The following is a 26,005-nucleotide window of genomic DNA, read 5'->3' as shown; positions in this document are numbered from 1 at the left end:
ATAGTGATTTGCATGCATTTCTTGGTCCAACCCAAGCATCTCTTTAGAATTCAATGCAACAACATTATTATGCTCATACATATCTGGAGGTGGTGGTTCACTTCCAGTCATTGGTTCCCAAGTCCATTCCATCCTGCATAAACATAAACATTGTACAAATTGAGAAAATAATCTTTACCAACTTGTCACCCAACTCATCTAGATTTATCTTATTTTCCTTTCAAAAAGGAATGGATCATAAAAAATGTCACACCTAATTTTACTACAAAATTAACGTAGGTTAACTTATTATTATCTATTGTGTTCTTCTATCAATAATCGGGTGTCTATTAAGTTATTAGTGTACTAGTATAAGCTTTATAGTTGTATTAGTCATTAAACTAGTATATTAATTCTACATTACTATATTTTATTATAGAATAATTCTTTAAATACTATATTATGGAGTGAAATTAATGTAAAAGGAACCTGCATTCTCAAGGAGGCCAAGGCTGTAAAGAGTCTAACCTAAGCACGAATTTTGAATTATGTGTTGTTAAATAAGTTTAATTGTATTAATTGTTATTAGTTTTTTGTTATTTTGGATTATGGATCTAAATAGAATTTAGTTATTATTAATAAAGTTATTTTCATTAGTAAGTTTTAAATAAATTTGTTTTATTTATTTAAAAATTATTATTTTTTAAATAGGTTTTATTAATTTTCATTACATTTAATCTAGTAAAAGTTTAGTATTTATTTATTAAATTTTATTAATTAGGATAATTAACTTATTAAGTTTAATTAATAATATTTAATAAATTTATTAAGTTAAAATGAAGCACTTTTTTATTTTCATTAATTAGTGGTAGATATTTAATTAATGATACTTTATTGTGATATGCATGCATTTCTATCTCTAACCCGACCACCCTTTAGAATTAAATGCAACAATATTAGAATTCGCTCTCTAAAAATCAATTGTCCACTACCACTCATTGGTGCGCAAATTCATTCCATTCATCATAAAACAAAAACATTGTACAACTTGGATGAATAATCTTTTTTTTTTTTTCATTTGATAAAGTTGGATGAATTATCTTTATGAAACTATCATCCAACCTATCTAGCTTATCTCATTATTTTTATTTATTATTTATTATATTTAGATATAGATCATCCCAACTATAAAGTAAATACAGTTAAAAACAAAGCCTTTGATAATCTCTAAAACTAGAAAACCTAACTAACTTGTAAAAAAGGGATACCACAACCATCATTCTTTAGTAGATCAAGTCAATAAGTCATGAATAAAGTTATAGATATTGTCAGTTGGTTGATCACTTGTTGTCTTTGATAGCCAATCTACCACTTGTTTAGCTTTTCTATAGATGTGCACAAAGTCAAGGATACCAATATGCTATTCACTTCTACCTTTTATCTTGGTGTGCTGACTTAGGAGTCTCATCTCATTATTGTAATTCATTGTGGGGGTTCAAGGAAAGAAGAAGATTGATAGAGAGAGAGGTGCCTTCTACATGGGAACATCAATATCAGTTGCTACTACTGTTATAGGATTAGTAGACTTAGTTTTTGGGAAGGAACTATATCTCTTGAAGATTTTCTTTATATTCCTCAATTAAGAAGAAATTTGACTTTGGTTTCAAAATTGTTCAATAAAGGATATTCTTTACCTTTTAATAATAAGATTACTATTAAGATGAATAACATGTTCATTGCCTCTTGAAACTCAGAGAATGGTCTTTGTGTGATCTACACCTTTTTTCAGAGACCAAATGTGACTAAAACAGTCATTGAAATTATTCCCATGATGGGATCTTGTAATATCATTAGTCTAACTTACCTATGGAATTTCAAACTTGGCCACAACAATTAAGAAAGAATCACAAGATTGGTTAGGGGTGGTCTCACAGAATTTCTATCTACAAAAGATCTTCCAGATTGTGATCCTTGCCTTCAAGGCAAGATGCCAAAAAGACCATTTGCTAAAAATGCCCAAAGGACTACAAGTACTTTAAACTTAATACATACACATGTATATGTCTATTTCATCTCATTTACCAATGATTACTCTTAGTATGCCTACTTGTACCTAATGTAGTACAAGCCAAAATCCTTTGTAAAGTTTAAAAAATTCAGACATGAAATCAAAAAATAATTAGTAAGGGAGACATGAAATCAAAAAATAATTCAGACATGAAATCAAATCATGGTAGAAAATATCTCTCAAATAAGTTTAGTGTTTTTTTAAGGACACAAAAAAATGTCACATGTGTCACCACCAATAACTCCATTAAATGGTGCAACTCAAAGGAGAAACCTATCATTATTAGATATTGTAAGGTCTCTTATTGTACACTCAAAATTATCTATCCCCTTCTTAGAACATGCCTTGAAAATCTATTGTACTTGTTGAACCTGGTCCTGATAAGTTGGTTTTAAAGACTCTATATGAGCTCTGGATTGGTAAAAGTTAAGTGTAAGGCACTTGAAAATTTTTGGTTATATAGTACATGTCAAGAAGATAAGTTCTATCAAACTAAAATCCAAAACCATCAAGTGCCTATTCATAGTCTACTTGAAGGTTTTCATGGGATATATGTTCTATGACCCTAGTGAACAAAAGGTGTTTATAAGTTGAAACACCCACATTATTGAAAATGAATATATCCTCAACAATCAGCCTAAATAAGAAATGGTTCTTGAAAAGGAGATGGTCAATAGAGTAGGAGAGTCCCAACAACACTAGGTTACTATGGATCCCACATTACTTAGCTAGATGATTTACTCAAGTATCTAGACCTCTCATCTGATAATTCTATGATTTAGAAACATACTTTATGGAATTTAGGAATGATGAGTTTGATCCCTTGACCTACATAGAAGCAACGTTACACATAGACTTTTCGAAGTGGGTAGATTCCATAAAGGCTAAAATTGACTAAATAGAAACTAACAGGGTTTGGATTCTTGTAGATCTACTCCTTGGGGTCAAAGCAACAAGTTATAAATAGATTTTTAAGAGAAAAAAGGGCCTTAATGGTAAAGTTGAGATACACAAAGTCTGGTTAGTGGCAAATGGTACAGTTAGATAAAAAGAATTGATAGGAATGATGTAGGAGACAACAATTTTCTATAAAAGATCTTAGAGAAGCTTTTTATATATTGGGACTTGTCTCGATAGAAATAGAATGAAGTGGATCATTGGACTCTCACAAGCCATTAACATTGATAAGATCATTAAGAGATTCAACATGCAATACTCCAAGAAATGTATTATCTTTTTGACATGGGGTTACTCTATCCACGAAAGGTTTTTATCTTTTTGACATGGGGTCATTCTATCCAAGGTTTTGCTACCTAAGACTCCCAAGGAAATATAGAACATGAAGATCAAACCCTACGCCTCAACCATTGGGAACCTTGTGTATGCAATGTTGTATACTTGGCCTGACATAACATTGATAGTATGTATCATGAGAAAATATTAATTGAATGTAGGATTTAAGCACTAGACTATAATGAAGAGTGTACCAAAATACCTTATAAGAACAAAGGACTATTGTGTTGTCGTTTAAATAAGTTCACTACAATTGGCTGGGAATACATATGTTGATTTCTAGTTAATCCCAAAATATAGAAAGTCTTTCTCTAGATTCATTTTTTTAGTAGTTGTTAGTTAGAAGTGTAGTAAGCAGGTGTTGATGGTGGATTCCCCAATAAAAGACAAATACTTTGCTACAAGTGAAGCTACTAAGAAAGTTATTCTGATGAAAAAATATTGTCCAAGATTTTGGAGTTGTCACCACCATAACATCTTCCATCTCCTTATTGTGTAACAACACAAGGGCTATTGCTCAATCCAAGGAGCTTGGAGTGCATTCAAAGTTAAAGCACATTGAGCATAAGTATCATATTATCTAAGAGATAATAACACATGGAGATATTAAGGTTTAGTAAGTTTCATCAGTGGAGAATGTGATATATACTCATTGAAAAAGCTATTAACGCAAAAAATGTTTGAGAAACACAAAGACAACATGGGATTACACTTATACTAGATTGGACCCGAGTGTAAGTTGGAGTTGCTAGATAGTGCATATGCTCTCAACCCCAACTGATGTATTTTATATACCTTTGTAATGAATAAAAACTATTTATTTCATATTCCATAGGGTTGAGGAGTCAATTTTGACATGGTTGTTATTCATACACTATCCAAGTTAGTGGAGAAGTGGGTCTTAGTTAATCAAGATATGACATAAGGTCTGACGATTAGTGTTTATAAGAAACATTGAACTAGACCAAACCTAGTATGTTCTTGGACTATTTGATAGGTGGAACATTTAGGTGTTGCTTTTAATCCCTAGAATTGATATTGATATTAAATTAAGTATCAAACTTATCTATCTTTGATATACCAACCAATGAGACCCTTTTGGGGTCAAATGCCTAAATATATTAAGGTATTCAAGATGGTATGTCAACTAATTGTGAATGTGATAGCATTTTCTACTATATTAAGGCATAAAGAATATTTTATACAACTTCTACTTTGGATTCTTGATTTTTCTAGTAATAAAATTATTTAAATCTTTAATGAAGAATCCATTGGTCCCTTGCCATACAAGTTGGAAACTCTTAATTAGAAAATTTATTTTGTAGATTTATAATGCGTTAAAGGTACATATGAATCTAGCCAAACTATCAAGTAGATTGTCTAATGGGATTAAGATTTGACTACAACGTCTTGCTAGAAAGGTTCTAGTTTTTGTGTTGGATTAGGAGAGTAAGATCCTCTCTAACTTAATCCTAATTATGTTAGATCATAATAGATAGACAAGGAGACGATACTTGCAGCACACCATAGTCTATAAATAGAGTACAAAATGTGGAGATCAAACTCTACTAGTTCTCTCCTAACTTGCTAACTTTGACTTAGCCTTGTGAAATCAAGCTTCCTAGGGCTTTGAACCTCATTCAACCTGATCCATTAGTAGTCAACATGTACCATCGTTACAAACTTATATGGTAGAGGTTGTTAATGTATATATGAATTGTAACAATGCTAGACTTTCAACCTCTAAATCATTGTTGAAGTTGATTGGCAACTATTCATCATTCATTTCACATCCTTATATAGCAACAATCGATGGTTGCTAGCCTATATGCTAGGGTTATGATCTGGTAGGGAATCAAGAATGGATATGGTTTCTAGGGAAGTTGCTTACTTTGAAATGCTGTGTTGCTTTCTCCTTATAGTCTATCCCCCTATGTATTTGAATGGAATTTTCTTTGAGATGCCAACATTTCCTGTTGTTAGGAAAATTGTAAATTAGGTGTCTCTACAAGCTACAAATACTAATAGGTCACCCAAGAGAATATTGTTTCTATGCAACAACCTTTAGAGGTTTCTAAAGAAAAAACAAGTACCAGAAAGTGTGAGATCATAGAGGAAGGAAAGCCTAAAAATAAGCCTCGAAGCAAGGATATCTCAAACAAGGAAAGCTAGTGGGAGGGGAAACGAGAGGGGAAGAGATCAAAAGAGAAAGGGACTGGGCCGGGCTGGTCCATGGGTCGAGCTTTGGGCCAGGCCAGGCCGTAGACCGGGCCAAGCTATGAGAGGTCCAATTTAAAAAAAAAATTGAAAAAGATGTTTAAATTTTTATTTCATATGATTTTTGATGTATATAATTGTTTATATATACAATTAGAACTATTCTTGGACTGGATAGCCCAATGGCTCAACCCGACTTGACTCATTATTTTTTAGGCTTGGACAAAATTTCATGCCCATGGGCTTGAGCTCGGTCCAATATTATTACATATATAAAAAGTATTTATGTTATATATAATAAATATAATATATATATGCTTAAATTATTAATAAATATCAATTTACTATTAGGAAATATAAATTGGTTTATTATTTTATTAAGTTATTACTAAATCAATATAATATTAGTTTATAAAAGTATACTGAAAATAAGGCATTTTGTGTATAGATTGGAATTCGGGCTTTATGTAAGGGTTGGGCTTGGGCTCAAGATCTAGGCCCAATGGTCGAGTCGGGCTCGGGCTCGGCTTCTCCATTTTCTGTTGATAAAGAGGCTCATGTTAATTATAAAACTATGATTTTTTACAAATTAATTTTTTTATTCTAGTCTAGTATAAAAAAATATAACATTTCTATATATTATTGTAAATTTTTTATCTAAATATTATATAATAATATTTACCATATATGCATATAACTTCCAAGTTGAGCTTATTAGTTTCAGTTTGTAAAGAGTACAAATGCAAATATGTACAACGTAAATACATACAAAATAATACAAAATATAAGATTTTGGACTCTACATATTTGCATTCGTACTCCTTCCAAACTCAACCTTAGGGGTTGTTTAGCTTGGGTCATTTCCTCTGATTATTCCTAATAATGTGTGGGCATGGTGCATATCTCACCTAGACCTAACTCAAAAGTAAATGGTTGGTTGAGCGTGCAAATTTATAGATATAATCGGGTTAGGTTAAGTTATAAATGACTTGTTACTTTTTATTATTAACTATTAAAATATTATAATTAGTAAATTACTATATTTATTTAAAATACAGTAATTTCTAGAAATTATTATATTTTCAGAAATATTGCTAATTTCTTGGCTAAAACTAATTAAATGTAATTTTTTGGTAATTAAATATAACATTTTGGTAATTAAATGTAACTTTCTACTATCTATAACTTAAACTATAATTACTGTTATTACAGTTTAAACATAATTATTGTTTATTATATTACTATTAATAATTAAAGTTCATTACTTTTTCATTATTATTCAGTATTTTTTGGTAATAAAATATAATTAATTTAATTTTTTAATTATTTTTAGTATTTTAATTAAGCTTTAGGTTTTTCAGAACTTTTAGATATTTAATTAATTTTTGGTGTTTTTTCATTATTATTTAGTAATTTTTTGAATATGAATATTTTTTTAATAATTTTCAGTATTTTTAGCATTTATTTTTGCATATTAGTCACCCCAAAATTAATTTGCATTTGTTTTCAGTAAAAATAAATTAAATAACTACATAAATACTATAGTTAAGGTGGATTCTCCTCCATGTATAGATAGATAGTATAGATTATGATACATTAGTCTTCTAAATGCTATATTACAAAGTAAGAATGAGCGAAAAGGAGCCTTATGGATGAAAATTTTAAGGTGGCTTCTCCTCCATGTAGAGTAAATTTTAGGGTTTAAGAAATTACTAGTATAAGCTTTATATTTTTATTAATCATTATGTTAGTATCCTAATTCTATATAACTATATTAATTGTTATATATTAATCTTTTCTTGAATTTTAATAAAATTTTACGCTGATTACCCTTCCAATGGGAGTAAATTGGTGTTAAGAAATACTTTGTGCTAATTTTTGTTCAATTAATATAACTTATTGTGTTTAAATGTTTATAATTGATTAAGTCATTAAATTAAATAAAACATCTCTTTTGTTTGTTTATTTTTTTATGGTAAGATTATTGTTAGATATTTAATTAATGGATACTTTATTGAAGCATTATTAGATTTTTTTTCTAATAAATTGAGTCTCATACCTTTCTTGATGTGATGGTCCAATACCAACTATAGATGCCCAAGTCCGTTCCATCCTACATAAACAAAAGCATTGTACAAATTAGACGAATAATCATCACCAAATTATCACCTAATTCAACTTTATTTCATTGTTTCTGCTTTTCTTTGTAAAAGAAAAAGGATCATAAATAATGCCGCAACTAATATGACAACATTAAAATCCTATAATTTCTTTACTACTTTTTTATTATGTTCTTCTATTAGGAATCAGATACATGTTAAATTACTAATATATTAGTATAAATTTTATATTTGTATTAATCATTATATATGCTAGTATCTTAATTCTACAATTCTATATAATTATTATATCAGATATATTTGTATTATGGCATTCACAAGTAGACCAAGTTGGATAGAGTCCAACCAATGCATTATTTATGGGTTATATATTGTTTAAAATATTCCTATTAATATTTATTAACTTTTGATATTATTATAATTAACTTAAATGCATCTTAAGTTTTATTAATAAATTTACTATTATTACTAATTTCTGAATAAATTTGTTTGAAATATACGATTTTGTTATTTTTAATTAATTTTTTTAATTTTCATTATTTTTTCAATTGATGCAAAAAGGTTTATTAATTTATATTAATACTTTCTGGCCGTATTTATTGAGTTATTTAACTTACTTGGTTTAATTAATTATATTTACCGAAGTTATTGAGTTAAATAATTTTTTTTTTCATTTTCATCCAAGGTTAGAATAGTGGTTGATATTTAATTAATGGATACTTTATAGTGATATGCATGCATTTTTTGGTCCAACCCTACCATCCCTTTAGAATTCAACACACCGACATTAGTTTGATGGTCATACTTCTCCGAAAGTGGTGATGATCCACTGTCATTCATTGGTGCCCAAGTCCATTCCATCCTGCATAAACAAAAATATTGTACACAATCCATGAATTGTGACCCACCCCATTTAGCATTATCTCCTTGTTTTTGTTTTTCTTTTCAAAAGCAAGAGATTATAAACACACCTAATTTAGCTGCAAAATTAACATCAATTAACTTATTTATTATGTCCCTTTTGTGTTCTTCTATTAGGAATTGAGTGTTTGTTAAATTATTAATGTATTAGTATAAACTCTATATTTGTATTAGTCATTGAACTAGTATAGTACATTATTATTTATTGTACATTAATTCTCTAAATGTTATATTATTAAGTGAAATCGATGCAAAAGGAAACTTATGGCATTCTAAAGTAGGCCAAGCTAGATAGAGTCCAATCTAAACATGATTTTTGTATTATGTGTTAAATAAATTCTTACCAATTGTTATTAAGTTAAAAAAGAATTTTTTTTTCTAAATTTCATCAATTAGTGGTGGATATTTAATTAATGGATCCTCTATAGCGATGTGTGCGCATTTCTTTCTCTAATCCTACCATCTCTTTAGAATTTAATGAGATAACATTAGAATTCTTTCCCTAATAAGTTGATGTGTTCATACATCTCTAGAGGTGGAGGTCCACTATCACTCATTTGTGCCCATGTCCATTCCATCATACATAAACAAAAATGTTGGACAAATTAGATGAATAATCTTTACCAAACAATCACCCATCCTATCTAGTTTATCTCCTTGTTTTTATTTTTCTTTTAAAATTCAAGGGATCATAAATAATGTCACACCTAATTTGGGTACAAAATTTAAATCGATCAACTTATTTAGTTTCTATTTTGTTCATCTATTTGGAATGGGTGTGTATTAATCATATAATACATTGCTATATTAATTATTATACATTAATTCTCTGAATGTTATATTATCGTGTGAAATTGATGCAAAAGGAGCCTTATGGCATTCCCATGTAGGCCAAACTGGATAAAGTCCAACCTAAGTATGACTTTTGGATTATGTGTTGTTATATAGATTTATGTTGATTGATATTAATTTTTTATTATTTTTAAATAGAAAACAAATGGATTTTAATTTTAATGGTATTTACGAGAAGATGGGTCCTTTAATCTCATTCAAGCATCTGTCTAACAAACGATTTCAGTTTGTAGTTGAATCTGAAATGAGTCCGTGTAGTAGGTAGGCCCTTGAATGTCTCCTGCTCAAATGCTATTGATGAGAGTGGGGAGGCAATGGTGAATCCCTAGGCTCTAGAGGCTAATGTTCTTGGTGTTGAGAATCTTAATTAGGGAAGAACCTAAGCTCAATGTTTTGACCATCCTTGCTGACCTAGTTGAACATTCTGCTTTATTACTCCATTAGTATGGAGCAAAGTATGGCACATGACATGCAAATCTGTAAGCCTCTGGGACTGGTGGTGTTCGGTGGGGAAGAGTGGGCCTGTAAAACCTTTCTTCTGATGTTTCATGATATGGTTTGACTGAGGAGTAGGGTGATTTGGATTCTGATGGTTAGAGTTTGGGTGAAGAGGATGCTGATAGTGCCTCTTCTAATTAGAATGATTCCTCCGTTCACCTTGGTGATAGTTCTAGTGAGGTTGACGAGGATCCTGCCTTACAACTTGGTGGAGTTCCAACCTCTAGAAAGACAAAGGAATTAAGAGATATTTTTTGAAACTTTTGTGTGTTGAGAAAGTCAAAAGAAGTTCCAAAATTTGGGAGAATGATGGTTCAGCCTAGGGTCAGAATTTGTAGGTTCAAAGTACATTTGGGTTGGTGCTAGCTCGGAATTGATGCCAATTCACGGGCGGGTATAGGGGCATAAAATGTGGGTTTTTGACCTTTTAAATGTTTATAACTCTATAATGGAAATCAGAAATCTGCATTGTGAAGTTTGGTTGAGTGGGGTCGGTCTTTATTTTTCTACAATTTTCATTTGTGGTATTTGTAAAGTGGGCATATATTTTTTGGTTTACCGGTGGGATGTATGATCAGTCGGTTTAGTTTGGTTCAGTTTAATATGAGAACTTAATTGATTATTTGGTTTTATTATTTTCTTTATCCGAACCAAATCAAACTATGTTTTAGAACCAAACCAACTTTAATCAATTCGATTTGATTTTGTTTTCGGTTTGGTTTGACTCTAATTCCACATAAATGATAAGTATTTAATAAGTGTTGTTAATTAAAAGTTAAATAGCCTCAAAATCCAATGATTTTAATTAATTAAATATTATTAATTAAAAGTTAGATTGACCCTAGTGTCCAATGATTTTAATTAATTGCTAATGGGGAATTGGCGAATTGGCCATTTTCAAAAACAATTAATGATTAATAAACAATTAATGACTAATGAACAATTAATAATGAGTCTAGGTTTTAATTTTCTATTATTAATTAAAATTTAGAATGTTCTTAAAGCCCAATAGGAAATTGACAAATTTATCATTGGGAAATATAATAATTAATTAACATAAAGTATTAAATAAAGCATTAATATATAATATTTTTGATTAAATAACAACATTAATTTGGTTTTTGGTTTGGTTCAGTTGAAAAATTCAATCAAACTGAACCAAAACTGAAAATCGATTTAAAAAAAAATAAAACTGAACTAAACAAATAATTACCAAATTAGCTTATTCGAGTTGGTTCGGTTCGATTTTTGGTTTATTAACTGAATTTGAACAACCCTACTTATATCTTTTCTCTTTTCTTTTTTCTTTAATATAATTTTGTTTTACTAGTAAATATGCACATGCATTGGATGTGGCAATTTCGGATAACAATAGCAATCTCAATATCCTTGGGGCAAATTTTTTAAACTACTCTTACCATTTATTTAATTGACAAATTGTACCCTTATTGTTTAACTATTGTCTTATACCATCCTTATTGTTTTTGACAATTGACTAGCTCTACCCCTTCCTTTAGCGTACTAAAGGTTTTTCAACTGCCAATGGAGTGCATTGGTCCTTGGATGAGATATTTTCCGTCTGCTAATGGAGTGTGCTAGTTTGCCAAAAATCGTACTAAAGGTTTTATGGCGAAAGGCGAAGGCCAATGTGAGGGAAGTTTGAATGAAATTCTAAATTTTAAAATGAATTTCATTTTTTTTTTGTCTTTTAGTGTTAGCACTTGTTTTGTGAGATTGGTTCAAGGGAGTCTACATGCACGCCTCCTATTGGAGGATTCACGTGACCCGTAAACCTAAGGGTCCACTGAATCCATGCTCTTCCACCAAAACTTCTTCATCCTTCTTCGATCAAAGTCTTTCATAAAAAAATGGTATCGTATTATACTAGAAGATGTGGATCTCAACTCTTTGACCTTCCCTTGAATATTTTGTATTGTGGAGGCACATAAGAAGTGTTGGAAAATAATAAAGAAGGTAGATGGAACTTATTGGTAATCACTTTCCAAACCGAGAACTTGCTGGAGTGTGTGTTGCAAAACTGCAAAACTGCAAAACTGAGAGGAGGGCTATGTCATGCCACTGATCACTTTCCTTAAAACTGCATTTGCCTCCTACGGTGCAACCGGCTGATCGCAAATCGGTCACCAAGATAAAATAGCCCACAGGCCACTAGTAGGTGTGCATTTGCTTACTAGACCTCCAAGAACCATAGAGAGATGATGCTCAAATTTGCAGAGAAGAAGAATGTCAAAAATGTTGGTGTAAACTAGATTGACCAACACTCCTTTTATAGAGAGAGAAAAGCTATAGATATACTCTACCTCCATTTCTTTACCAAGCAATGTGGGATAAGGACTCTCCCATGTACTCAAGAATGGGAAGAGGAAATGACAAACTCAAAAATAAGAGAGGGAGGAGAGATATTTTTGCAATTTTGAATCTCCCTCTAACAATCCCCCACAATATTCAAAATTATAAGAAGATCGAACAATCTGAGCATCGTAGTGAGAAAAGTATTCATGGTAATGTCTTTTGGAGTTCAATCAACACTTAAGTATAACAGGCTATGTTATAGAGAACGGGTGGAGTTCCCCTCTTGAAATCATGAGTGTTTTAGAGAATCAACCCTAGATCTCTCTTAGAAGCGGACACACTTCACACTCACTTAGTTCAGTTATTAGTGTGCACTACGCACACTATTCTTAACTGATTAAGAGCCTCATGATCAACTTCCTTAAACTACAATAAGCACTATCTTACATCGACATCTGAAATGTGACACAAATGATAATGCTTTTCCAAGTTATCTAGTGACTCATTTTTACCCATTCAACCTAATTCCAGGGATTTCCTTTCATATAGGTTGGGTATCCATTACTAATGACTTAATGGGCTTTAGCCCCATTCCTATCGATGCCTCATAAAACACCTTAGAAGTTTGTGATTTGATTAACAAATCTACAATGTTCTTTTCAGACCTTACAAATCTAGAGCGATAGTACCTTCGTTGAGGTATTGTCTTACCAAGTTATGCCTTAAGCGGATATGCCTTTTTTTACTGTTGTACGTCTGATTATTGGCTCTAGCTATTGTTGCTTGGTTATCACAATGGAGAGATATCAACGGAACTGGTCATGGCCAAAGTGGTATATTCTTTAGAAAGTTCCTTAGCCACTTTGTCTCGAACCCTACCAATTCTAATGCAATAAACTCGGCCTCCATTGTTGAACTTGTATTACATGACTATTTTACCAATTTCTACAATACTGCTCCTCCACCTAGAGTAAATACATATCCACTGGTGGAAATACTATCATTTGAATATGAAATCCAATTCACATTAGTAGAGCCTTTTAAAATAGGAGGAAAACCTAAGTAGTGTAAACCAAAATTTATAGTTCCTTTTAAATATTTTAATAAATTTACTAGAGCTTCCTAATGTTCATTTATGAGATTATGAGTATGCTGACTTAATTTTCCTATAGCTATAGCTATGTTTGGTGTTTTAACTAGTTTACAATCATAGTGTCAAATTTTCTAAGAATACTCTCTACATAATGTGATAGGAAGAGAATAAAGTTTCCTTGTTGTTTATGAATTTTAATACCCAAGATGACATTAGGCTCACCCAAGTCCTTGGTATCAAATTTGGACATTAGAAATTGTTTTGTTTCATTTACTACCTCTAAACTTGTTCTCATTATTAGCATATCATCAACATATAAACAGATCATGACTCCTTTATCATTTTCAAATTTGCTATAAACACATCTATTAGAATCATTTCTGCTATATCCATTAGTTAATAACATATTATGAATTTTTTTATGCCATTGTTTGGGAGCATGTTTTAAGCCATACAGGGATTTAATTAATTGACATACTTTATTTTCTTGTCCTAACATTATGAAGCCTTCAGTTTGCTTAATATATATTTCTTCCTCAAATTTCCATTTAAGAAAACTATTTTTACATCCATTTGGTGAACTACTAGTTTGTAAATGGATGCTATAGCAAGCAAGACTCTATTTATAGTTAATCTTGCAACCGGGGAGTAAGTGTCAAAGAAGTCTACATTTTTCTTTTGTTTGAACCCTTTACCAACTAATCTGGCCTTGATTTTATCTATTGTGCCATCTGATTTTAATTTTTTCTTAAACATCCATTTACAATCTAGTGGCTTACTTCCTGATGGTAAATCTACAAGTTTCTAGGTGTGGTTAGTGACTAAAGAGTCAATTTCACCTTTTATGGATTCTTTCCAAAATACTGGTGTTGTAAGGCTTACTTAATTGTTACTTTATAGCTACTATTAGTAGGCTATTGGACAGTTACAGTTACTTGTTTTTTTTTTCTTATTATTCTGATTCTAGTATATGTCGCCAGGGGAATACTTGTAATTTCTTATTCTTTTATGAAGTTAATATAAATAGAAAACTGGCGGCAACCAATAGTGACTTTTTCCTCTCAACAGTACCTCTCTCTTCCTCTCTCTCTCTCTCCCAATCCCCACGAATCACCCCATGGTATCAGAGCTAGGCTTTTTTGGTTGAAAAAGACCTATGATCCCTCCTGCCCTATTTTTAAAAAGTTTTTGGATGTGGTTGTTTCTGCAGAAACCCTAGCAGGTTTCTAGTGGCTATTTCTACTGAAACCCTAGCAGTTTCTGGCGGTTGTTTCTACAGAAACCCTAGTAGTTTCTAGTAGCATTTTTTTTGGGAAACCCTAGCAATTTCTGGCGACAACCTTTGTGATTTCTTTTCCTTGGTCGTAATAGCAAGAAAACCCTAGTCAGAGAAGGGTGATGCTAGGTGCAGACTCCTCAGTTCAATGCTGTGAAGTCAAGTTCAGATTAGCACCTTCGTACAATTGCTGAACATGTGTGTTTTTTGTTTCAGTTGGTCTCAGCCTTCTTTGGTCGATGGTGTGTAGGGCTCATGCCTTGATTATATAGTTATTTGTTTGGACGTTGGATGGTTAGAGTGTGTGTACTACAGTCAGACTGATTGTAATGTCTGTATCGGTGGTGCTGAACCAATTACCGGACTAGTTTATTGTTCTGTTTGGACATTGTGCTAACTGAACTCCTTGTTCTCAACAGTATTCCCTCAGCAGTATTTAATGTTCTTTTGCTCACATTCTAGGAGTAAACCCTGAGTTGCTTACATTTTGATTGTGGTGGCTATGTTATTGGGTGGTATTTGGACTGGTTTTTAGTAGTATTCGATGGCAAGTCATGAATTCACTTCATTGGGGGCTACACCAACCCGCAACACAACAGGGATGGGAGGTGAAAACATGGTTTTTCCCATGCCAATTACCCCATTAAATGGTCTTAACTACTTGGAGTGGGCTAAGAGTGTAAAATTCTATGTAACGACAAGGGTAAAGCTGGTTACATCAATGGAAGGGTGAAAGAACCCAAGGGTGAGATGGCTGAACATGATAGGTGGGACCAAGAAAACAGTATGGTGATGTCTTGGCACTTCGCAGGCATGGAACCTGATGTGAAGAAGAATTTTATGTGGGCAGACACCGCTAGTGAGATCTAGGAATAGGCCAGAACTACTTATTTTGATCAAAGACATTATGCCAAGGTTTACCAGTTGCAAGTTGAACCCTCAACATATAAACAGGGAAACCGTAACTTGTCTTCATATTATTCATCCCTTACCTCCATATGGAAGGAATTTGACCATTATCAGGCCATAGAGTGGAAGCACAATGATGATGCTAAGGCCTACAGGAAGCTGATCTCTCAGCAATGGGCGTTTGCTTTCTTGTTGGGACTGAACCTTGCATATGAACCATTGAGGGTGCAGATCCTAGGAAGCAAAGAGTTGACTACAGTTCACGAGGTATACTCCCTTGTCCAATCTGAAGAAAACAGGTGGAATGTGATGGTTACAGCTGAGGGGGAGCAACAAGTTGCCTTGGCTGCAATGAATAATAGCTCCACAGGAAAGAAAAGTGACCTTAAGAAGGCGGATGATAAAGATAAGTTATTCTGTACCCACTGTAGGCGTTCACAACATACACGTGACACTTGTTGGGGACATCCACGGGAAACCCAAGTGGGCAGCAAAGAATCAAGAATAGGGTAAAGTTCATCTGAAGAAAATGAGCACAACACATGTGGCAACCCAAGATACTCAAGTTGCCGGTAGTACCCGGGACCACCCTGATAAGTTTGACCCCACGGAGGATATAATGAATTCCTTCAAAGAGCACTTGGAATCTTATGGTAGGGCCTTGCGGAAAATGGACAGCTCAGTCACTGGTACTCCCTCTACTTCATTTGCATCTACTTCAGGTAATATGGCTTCTACATTCCATGTCACTCCCACAGATTCCCCTTGGATCATTGACTCAGGGGCCTTCAACCACATGACCGGTAAGCCTAACTTGTTCCAGTCTTATAGCCTTTTGTTAGGAAGAGATAGAGTGAGACTTGCAGATGGCTCTTTTTCTTCCATTGCAGGCCAAGGATCAATATCCCTTCCCCATGGCTTTAACCTGAATTGTGTATTGCATGTCCCTCAATTTCCCATAAATTTGCTTTCAATTAGTAGCATTACAAGCTCCTTGAATTGTAGTGTGACTTTTTTTGCTGACTCATGTGTTTTTCAGGATCTAACTTCTAGGAGGACGATTGGTAGAGGAAGCATAATGGATGGTCTTTACATTCTCGACAACAAAGCTGGTCTCTTGGTGTCATCCTCAGAGTTGCATAGTCAGTCAAATAAGAGTCATTTTTTGTGGCATAGTCATTTAGGTCATGTTTATTTCAAAATAATAAAATCTTTGTTTTCAGTTTTATTTAAGTCATGTTCAGTGTTAGTGTTCATGTGTCAAACGTGTCAGTTGAACAAACAATGTAGAACAACTTTTCACTCAAGTAATAAAAGATCAAATGCTCCTTTTCATGTTGTGTAATCTGATGTATGGGGGGCCTACAAATGTAATCTCTGAGGGTGGATATAAGTACTTTATTACATTGGTCGATGATTACTCTCACTATACATGGGTAATTCCTATGCGTAGCAGAGACAAAGTTCCAAAGATAGTGAAAGACTTCCAGAGGATAGTGTTTACACAGTTCCATGTTGAAATACAGATTTTCCAATCTGATAATGCGAAGGAATAATTCCATGGGGAGCTCAATGAGTTCTTCACCTCCCACGGATCTATTCATAGGAGCTAATGCACCAGAGCATCACAACAAAATGGTGTTGTAGAAAGGAAAAACAGACACCTTCTTGAGGTAGCCCACGGGATGATGCTACACATGAATGTCCCAAAAAGGTTTTGTGTGGATGCTATACTTGCAACTGCGTATGTCATCAACTGCATGCCCTCCAGAGTACTGAACTACATGGCCCCTCATCAGTTATTGTACCCTTGGTCTCCTTTATTTTCTATCCCCATGGGAGTCTTTGGTTGTCGGGCCTTTGTCCATGATTTGTCTCCATCCCAAGGTAAGTTAAACCCTTAGTCCATTCCTTGTGTCTTTCTAGGGTACCATTCCTCTCAAAAAGGGTATCAGTGCTTTGACCCAGTTAGTCATAAATTTTTTGTGTCTATGGATGTGCACTTTTTAAGTCCAAGCCATTCTTCCCTCCTCCTCAGGGGGAGAGTCGTAGTGTGGAAGAGGAGAAGCTGGTTCAGGTATCTCTTCCTTCTATTCCGGACCTTACTCCCTTCCGTGTCTTCTAACATACACATTGGAGAGATCATCGGTGTAATAGAGATATGGAGCAGCCAAACACTGAGCAACTGACATCATCAAACTCCTAGGAGGTATGCCCACACCCTAACCCTACTCCTATTATGAATGACCTTGACATTCATTTTTCCCAATGAAAGGGAGTCAAATCATGCACTACCAAACACCCCATTACCCACTTTTGTCTCCTATGACCACATTTTCACCTTGTACTGGGCCTTCCTATCAGCAAATGATTGCATCCCTGTTCCCAAAAGTGTTGTAGAAGCCTTAAAATGCCCTGAATGGGTAGATGCCATGAAGGAGGAGATTAATGCCCTCCACAAAAATCAAACTTGGGGATTGGTGGATCCTCCAAAGGGGAAAACCCCGTGGGGTGCAAATGGGTATTCACAGTTAAGCACAAGGCAGATGAAACAGTTGAAAGGTATAAAGCAATATTAGTAGCCAAAGGGTACACACAAGTATACGGGGTTGACTATGATGAGACTTTTTCCCCAGTGGCTAAGATGAACTCAATTATGGTTCTTTTGTCCTTAGCTGTTAATCTTGACTGGGAATTGCATCAATTGGACATAAAGAATGCTTTCCTGAATGGTGACTTAGAAGAAGAGGTATACATGGTTTAACCTCCTGGGTTCTGTGCCAAGGAAAGTGAAAATAATGTGTGCAAGCTACGAAAGTCTCTCTATGGCTTAAAACAGTCTCCCAGAGCTTGGTTTAGTAAGTTTCACATGGCAGTTCAAGAGATGGGATTCAATCAATGTCAGTCTGATCATACACTCTTTGTGATGAGATGCCAGGAACATGTTACTATATTGATAGTGTATGTAGACAATATCATCATTACAGGAAGTTAGAGCTCAGAGATACAAAACTTGAAACAATTCCTTGCGTCTAAATTTGAAGTGAAAGATCTAGGCCTCCTGAAGTATTTTCTTGGGATTGAAGTTGCCCGCTCAGAAAATGGTATCTTTGACTCTCAAAGGAAATACACCCTTGATCTATTATAGGATACGTGTAAGTTAGGTGCAAGGCTGGCAGATACTCCTATGGATGTGGACCACAAGCTAGGTAACTGTGTTGGTGAACCTCTGAAAGATGTGAAGCAGTTCCAAAGGTTAGTGGGAAAGCTGATTTATCTATCTATGACCCGTCTAGACATTGCCTATTCCGTTGGGGTCCTGAGTTAGTTTATGCACTCTCTTAAGAATCCACACATGGAGGCAGCAGAGAGAGTCCTTAAATACTTGAAGAAATATCTAGGAACAAGCCTACTATTCAATAAACACAATCATCTAAAGGTGGAAGTCTTTATAGATGCTGATTGGGCAGGAGCTGTGGATGATAGGAAGTCCACTAGTGGGTATTGCACATTTGTGGGAGGAAATCCGGTGACCTGGAAGTGCAAGAAGCAAAGTGTGGTAGCAAGGTCAAGTGCTAAAGCTGAATATAGAGCTCTGACACATGAGGTGGCTGAAGTCCTTTGGCTAAAGAACCTTCTAGGGGAGCTTGAAGTTATTCAGTCCTATGTCCCTTTACTGTGACAACAAGGCTGCAATAAACATCGCCTGCAACCCAGTCCTACATGAGAGGACCAAGCACATTGAGGTGGATAAACACTTCATAAGGGAGAAATTGGAAAAAAGGGAAATTTGCATCCCTTATGTCAACTCTAAGGAACAACTTGCTGATGTCCTTAGAAAGGGGCTTCCATGCTCGCGGCACAATGAGTTATGTGACAAGCTAGGCATGATAGACATCTTCAACCCAACTTGAGGGGGAGTGTTGTAAGGCTTACTTAATTGTTACTTTATAGTTGTTGTTAGTAGGCTGTTGGACAGTTACAGTTACTTATTTTTTTTTCTTATTATTCTGATTCTAGGATATGCCGCCAAGGGCATACTTGTAATTTCTTATTCTTTTATGAAAATATAAATAGAAAACTAGTGGCAGCCAGTAGTGACCTTTTCCTCTCAACCGTACCTCTCTCTTCCTCTCTCTCTTTCTCTCTCTCTCTCCCAATCCCCACGAATCGCCACAACAGTAATAGGTGAAGTTACGACTTCTTTATAGGTTACTGGGTCCTCATCCATAAAAAATGTGAACATTCCATCACCTAGGTTTGTTTCTCTTCTTTGTCTTTTACTTCTCTTTAAGTCTGGTTCTTGCCTAAGTGAAGTATAGTCTCTTTGAGCACTCAATTGTTCTTGGTTTCTGGTTTGGTTTTGAGAAGGTTCCCTATTTATTGTTTCTTTTCTCCAAGAAAAGATGTGCTCAAAGAACTTTGCATCTTGGGACTCTATTATCGTGTTGCTTTTGACAATATTATCAATTTTTTTAATTACAAGTAAACGATAAGCCGCACTGTTTTGTGCATATCCAATGAACACACAGTAAAGGTTTTCAATCCTAATTTCTTTCTTTTAGGTTCAGGTATTATAACCTTTGCTAGGCAGCCCCAAACTTTTAGATAATTCAAACTAGGTTTTTGTTATGCCAAGGTTCAAAGGGTATTTGTCCTTTCTTCTTGGGTGGTATTCTATTATATAAGTGACAAGCAGTTAGGATTTCTTCCCCCCCACAAGTTCATAGGTGCACCTGAACTAATTAGCATTGCATTAATCATTTTTTTTAATGTTTTGTTACATCTTTCTACAACTCCATTAGATTCGGGTTAATAAGGGGTTGTGGTTTCATGATGATTTTGTTTTCTTTGAAGAATTTTCTAATGTTTCTCCATCATAGTCGGTTCCTCTATCTATTCCAAGGCTTTTTATTTTATTTTCTAATTGATTTTCTACTTCAATTTTATAGTTTATAAAAGCTTGGTTAGCCTTATCTTTTGATCTAAGTAGGACTACTTTTGCATATCTAGAGAAGTCATTTGTAAATGTTATATAGTATCTTTTCCCTCCTCTAGCTTCATGATATTTAAGGTCTCCTAAATCACTTTATATAAGTTGTAGTAATTCAGTTTCTCTTTGTACATTTTTATGAGGTTTTTTAGTGAATTTTTCTTCTATACATGGCATTTTTCATTTGTTAAATTGATAGGAACATTCAAAACTCCTAATTTACATAACCGTTTTAAATAAGGAGCACTACGATGTTCTGATCTAGAATGTTAAATATCAAAAGATTCAATAATATAAGCAGAAGAATAAGAATTTTTATTCATAACAATATAAAAAATATTCAATACAAACAATCGACCTGCATTGTATCCTTTTTCTAATGAAACATTATTTTTAGTTAACACAGCCTTGTTTGCTTCAAATGTGAGTTTCGGTCCTATTTGTTAAGGAGTGTTCCCGATACCAAGTTTCGTCGGATCTCTGGCACATGCAACACATCATTCAGCATTAGAATTTTTCCTGAAGTCAGCTTCAGGAGCACCTTTCCTTTGCCGATGACCTTCAAAGTTTGTGAGTTTCCCATGAAGACTTACTCTCCCTCAGTCTAAGTTGTATACTCAAAGAAGGAGCTGAGGTCCTCACATATGTCCTTTGTAGCACCAGTGTCCAGTACACACTCATTCGGCTTATCAACTAAGTTTGCCTTAGTTACCATGGCTACAATAACATTCTCAATCAAATTGACTTTCGGTTTCCCATAGTCCTTCTTCTTTTGATACCGATAGTCCTTGTAATGTCTGGGTTTTCCACATACATAGCAATTTCCTTTCTTTTATTGCTTATGGAATTTTTGATCATTTATCACATTCAGATTCTCTTTGGATTTTGTAGTCTTTTCCTCAACCAAAATGGTTTTGGAAAATTGATCATTATCTTTCTTTCTATTCTTTTCTTCTATCTTTATTCGGACCACTACTTGGTCCAAAGTAGTGTCCTTCCTCTTGTGCTTCATACTAGTCTCGAAACATTCCATGTATATGGCAGTTTATCTATGAGAGAACCAGCAATGAATTCATCTAGCAGTATCATGCCTTCTTTTGCTAGTTCCCCCCACAAGAACCTGGAAGTCATCTATTTGGGCACACACATCCATGTCTTGTTTCATGGTGAAGTACAGTAAGTTGGCAATTACATATTTCTTATTTCTAGCATTTTCTAGAGCATAATTATTACCCAATGCATTCCAAGTTCTATAGGCATGATTGTAGAAAGAATAGACATTATACAATTCATTAGACAAGCAGTTGAGGATATGGTTGGTGTAGAGGTGGTAGCTTGTAGTCTAGTGTTCTGCAACAATAGAATGGGCTGGTTTCTCCATGTTTAATGGGTTCGATTCAATTGAAGAAAAGGCTACTCCTAACTACTCTAAGGCAAAAGGCGAGCGTTATCTCCAACACTTGTAGTTAGTTCTATTGAAGGGTTTAGTTTTAGAGAAATCAGGAACTGTTGACAGTATCCGACTCCTCATGAAGGGGTTAGCAGAGATAGGTTCCATAAAAGTGGTTTTAAGATTGTTGAAAAATAATAAAGAAGGCAGATGGAACTTATTGGTAATCACTTTCCAAACCAAGAATTTATAGGAGTGTGTTGTAGAACTGTGAAAATGAGAGAAGGAGGGCTGAGTCATACCACTTGGTTACTCTTCTTAAAACCACATTTTCCCCCTACGGTGTAGTCAAGTGATCACAAATCGGTTGCCAAGATAAAATAACCCACAGGCCACTAGTAGATGTGCACTCACTTACCAGACCTCTGCGAACCACAGAGAGATGATGCTTAGATTTGTAGAGAAGAAGAATGTCAAAAATGTTGCTGTGTAAATTGGGTCGACCAACACTCCTTTTATAGAGTGTTCTCAAGCCCGAATGGAATCAGAGGCGTCCATTTAAAAAGGTGCCTCTTCAGAACAATGCACCTATTTGAAGAGACAAAGAAAGGAGATGGACACGAACCTGTTCAAAAAGACACAAGGAGAGAGACATGAACAAGAAAAGTAAAAAATGGTTAAATTGATAAAAACCAAAGATTGATTCCTCGGCTCGGTGCATGCATGTGAAAAGGACCCCCAACCCTCCTCACATGCATGGAATATCTATAGTGCTTTCCTCTTATGGGTCCCTTCCCATAGAGAGAGCAGAACTATAGATATACTCTACATCCATTCCTTTCCCAAGCAATGTGTGACAATGAATCTCATGCACTCAAGAGTGGAAAAAGGAAAAGACAAACTAAAAAACAAGAGAGGGAGGAGAGAGATTCTTGAAATTTTTAATTTTCCTTCAATAAGAAGATATGGTAGGTTGTGAAGTGCTACCAACACCATTACTAGTAGAAGAACCAACAGTCAGCTGCAATTTCGGCAAGATCAGCTTACAAAGTTTGCACATGAACAATCTAGAATAGGGTTGCTTGAATAGGAACAAAAGGGGAATGACTTCGGACAATTTCATGCCCATTCATCGAGTAGAGACCACATCTTTGAATCTTGGACTGCTTTGGCTTTGAGAGAGATGACACAAAGGGAGTCACCATCGTAAAAGTGGTGGTAGAGAATTTCATGCTTATAAGAGAGCTCGACAAATGCGTCATCAAAGAAAAGCTTTTCTTAGAAGTGGGTTTTGAGGTGGAAGGGAGAGATGACTTCAAAGATCTTATAGTGAGCAGAAGAGTCCAGGAAGTAGTGATGGTGTTAAGTGTTGTGAAGAAAGGCTTATACGTTGAGATTTAGTGGGGGGGGGGGGGGGTCCTTCTTGTTGTCTAAATGGTGGAGGATACTAGCAGTGCCTGTGTCGTCAAGCGCCATTAGCACTGCTATGGTCTCCACAACATTACAACCACCTCTCTTCCCTTCATCTCTGTCTCCTCTTTCTTCTTCTTCTTCTTCTTCTTCTTCTTCTTCTTCTTCCTCAATCACGGGTCATTGGCCACAGTATCTCTTGCTATAGCTGTTCAGTCTGGGGAGACAAAGATCTTTGTTGTTATGTCCGTTGAGCTTTCGCGGTTTGAGTTCTTGGAGAGGGAGCAGTCTCTCAGGGGTTCTCATATTGTTTGGTATAGAGGCTGTTCACTACAGCAGCATGTTGTTCCAGTCCGTTTCTTTGCCAAACAAGCAGCACCAGTAGAATCTCCAGCCCTCAAGGGAGATGAGATGTTGAAGTACATCTTCTTGGAGGTTATGAAGAAATTTGATACAGTTCTGGGTGTACTTTGGAAGGAGAAGATCAGAATGAAGTTGCTCAATATGTTAAGGTCATGAAGACTGTGAGAGAAAGCAGATTTGTACTCAGAATCCCAACGGATTCAGTACACAATTCAGACATGCACACAAGCTATTCAAGATGCTAACATATCTATTGAAGGAGATACGAATCAAGAGAGGCCTCACCCATGCCTTGGTGCAGAGGCTATGATGATGGATGCATTGGTGAAAGTTGAGAAAGAGATCTAGAAGCCACTCCTTAGGTCTGACGAAAAGGGAATGGCTCTTCTTACGTCCAAATTTGATAAAATCAATAAGAAGCTTGGCATTTGGAGGGAAGATTTGTCAAAGTATGATAAGCGATTAGAACTTAAAATTGCTAAAGCCTAGTTGGAGGAGCTGAAGAAAGATGCCCTTGAAGCTGTATATGGAAACTCAGAAGAAACGAGAGGAGTTCAAGGACGAGACAATGGTTGACATCAAGTAATCGGACATCAATGGATACACTTAGACTGAAACTTTTCCTCTTTTAGGTTTTATTTTAAAAAATTGAGGATTAGTGGAGAGCATATTCAGTATTTCACTTTTTCATTAACGTTATGTGGCGATGTCAATTGTCAGAAAACTTTGGGGCACTTTAAGACAATATGTCAACAGTATGTTTAGAGTTAGTCAATTTCCTAAACCATAGTGGTACTTTAATAAATTTGCCCATATCCTTATTATAACTCATTTAAAAAGATAAGCAATCAAAGCAAGGTGTGCTGGATTAAAATTTTGCATTTCATTTTAATTGTTAATATATAAAAATACTTCTTATTTATTATATTTTTCTTTTTAGTATGATAATTAATACATAATATTAGAAATGTGAACAAATTTTGCTGACAAATTTTTGTTTTTTATATTTTTTATTTCTATCTATTTATGAGTTTTTATATAAAATTATGACTTCATCTATTGACCTATTTTGACTTGAAAGAAAAGGTGACCTTATTTTTTGGGAAACTTTAAATTTTCAATTCCATTTCCATAATTAACTTTAAAAATATTTTTTGTTTATCATGTACATTTATATTTATTTAATTTTATAAATTTATAATAACTTAGATATGTCAAAATGGTGTATAAATTTTATGCATTTTGTAACTTGTTGTATTTCCATCTATTTTTTAATTTGTATAATTTAATTTTGGCATCATTGGTTAACTAATTTTTTCCAAACAATTGGATTGTTAAGGTGCAAGTCATGTAGGTTAGGCTAAGTTTGAGCTCAACCCTAGCCCAGCCTTATGCATTGGGCCTAAGACTCAAGACCAAAATCAAGCCAAATTTGTCTGACCTGGGCCCAACCCACATTCGAATTTGATGCACTTAGGTTGGGTTTGGACTTAGTTTTCTTAATTAGCCCCATGACAAAATTTGACATATATGTATTTGTAAAATTGAATATGCATGCATGTATGCAAATGGATATGTATGTATGCATGTATGTACATAATAGTTGGGTCTGGCTTTAGCTACCTAATCATTAAGCATAGGCATAGGCCCAAGCTGGAGGGATGAAAATCCAAGCCAAAATATCTAAAATTATGAGCTGAATTGGTTCATGAGTCAAGTCCACCCAATTTGCACCCCTATTGACCATTGACCACAAATTAGATGCAAATGCAATTTTCACTTCAATTTAGTTTACTTTTTGTTCTATTTCTACCATTATTGAAAAACGACTCTTATTTATCGCACTTATTTTTTGTTCAATATGATAAATACATAATATTGGAGATGCATCCAAGTGCTTTAATGAAAATTCTATGGTTTCAATATTTTTGTCCCTATCCTTTTTAAAATTTTTATTATTTAATTGACATGATGGGTTGATCAATTTGATCTAAAAGGTTGAACCATTGACTCACCACTTGAATAGGGTAATGGTTTCATTTCTAGGTCAGTATTAAATCATGTATTTCATTTGCATCATTAATAAAAATAATTCTTGCTTATCATACTTATTACTGTTTAATAATGATAAATATATAATATTATAAATGTGTCTAAAATTTTTCACAAAATTTTGTAATTATAGTATTTATATTTTTACTAATTTTTAATTTTTATTATTTAACTATGAGACTCTTGGATGACCCATTTGAGACTATTAGTTTTCAACATATGTTTTATATTATTAAAAATATTGGATATTGATTTAAT

The 26,005-nt window shown here is 34.1% G+C and overlaps 1 pseudogene; it reads left to right on the top strand.

Moving 5' to 3' along the window:
• Positions 1-16,068: 16,068 nt before the first annotated feature.
• On the top strand, positions 16,069-24,281 carry LOC148844131 (putative ATP synthase 24 kDa subunit, mitochondrial pseudogene; annotated as a pseudogene).
• The last annotated feature ends 1,724 nt before the right edge of the window (positions 24,282-26,005 follow it).

Source organism: Nelumbo lutea, chromosome 8, assembly GCF_056320005.1.
Source record: "Nelumbo lutea isolate HS-2025 chromosome 8, American lotus-T2T, whole genome shotgun sequence".
Classification (NCBI taxonomy): Eukaryota; Viridiplantae; Streptophyta; class Magnoliopsida; order Proteales; family Nelumbonaceae; genus Nelumbo; species Nelumbo lutea.
This window is presented reverse-complemented; position numbering and strand designations above follow the sequence as displayed.